Source organism: Otolemur garnettii, unplaced genomic scaffold (genome assembly GCF_000181295.1).
Source record: "Otolemur garnettii isolate 467f Iridium unplaced genomic scaffold, OtoGar3 scaffold00153, whole genome shotgun sequence".
NCBI lineage: Eukaryota > Metazoa > Chordata > Mammalia > Primates > Galagidae > Otolemur > Otolemur garnettii.
Genome location: NW_003852548.1, coordinates 2,136,641 through 2,137,996, shown reverse-complemented (window position 1 = coordinate 2,137,996; position 1,356 = coordinate 2,136,641).

Below are 1,356 nucleotides of genomic sequence, written 5' to 3'. Positions count from 1 at the left end.
AAAAAAATGGACATATGCCCACCTGGATAATTCAGGACAATCTCTCCATGACAATATCCTTGTCTTTAACCACATCTGCAAACAACCATTTTCCAAATAGAGTAACATTTACAGATTCCTCGGCTTATACACTAATACCTTTGGGGGCCATTATTTAGCCTACTATAAGTAGTAAGGTTGAAAGAGTTATTCTCAAGTTCTAGGGTCACTGGGTTTGGAAAGGAGTGACTGGAAATCTTTGAGGTTACATGGAGTGAGAGCTGACACAGCCTCTTGGGTGGGATGTGGGCTTTGTAGTCAGATTTGAATTTACTTCCCAGCCCCAACATTTGATGACCTTTGGGCAAGTCACTCAATTTCCCAGGCCATCTTTTTCCTCCTCTGTGAAATGAGGTAATGATTGCATCTCCCTCACAGGGCTGTTATGACTTGTGCCTCTAAGGGACTTAGCTTAGGGCTTGGCATATTGTGAGTGATCAACAAACATTAGCTCTCATTATTTATTAAACCGCAAACAGAGTGATAATAATACTGTGGATTTATTCTGTGTCTACTCTGTCCCAGGTTCATAAGGAATGTTAAAACACCTTCCCCAGGAACCTGTGACGTAGACAATCTTATTGCTCCGTGACACAGATGTAGACTCAGAGGCCAGGATTTGTTCAAAGTCAGATAGTCAAAAATAGTTGAGGAAGGACTGAAGACTATGTCTGATCTTTCACCACAGGAGGAGATTACGAACCCCAACACCTGCAGAGTGCCCATGTAAATGACAGGGATACATGTGTAAGACACAAGTCTGAGGCCAGTTGCGTGGAAGGACTTGCTGACTGTCAAGGCTGAAGACGGTGTGTGGGAAAGCAGAATGGTGGAAGTCTCCACACACAGAACTTTTCCATAAAGAAAATGAGAGATCATTAGCATTGGTCTTTGTGACAGATAGCTGTGGGAGGGCAGAGCCTGCCCTATGATGCAGGATGTTGTCTATCTTTGGACCCTAGGATTTGATAGGGTGGAAGGCCCAGTAGGTGCTGCACATGGGACACCTAATTGTCAGACCTCATGCATTCGGATATCCAATTGTTCCAGCACCATTTATTGAAAAGCTATCCTTTCTAAACTACATTGCCTTCGCATCTTAAAAAACTGGCTATCTAAGCTCGGCGCCCATAGCACAGTGGTTACAGCACCAGCCACATGCACCAAGGCTGGCGGGTTTGAGCCCCGCCCGGGTCAGCTAAACAACAATGACAACTGCAACAAGAAAATAGCCAGGTGTTGTGGCAGGTGCCTGTAGTCCTAGCTACTTGGGAGGTTGAGGCAAGAGAATCACTTAAGCCCAAGAGTTTGAGGTTG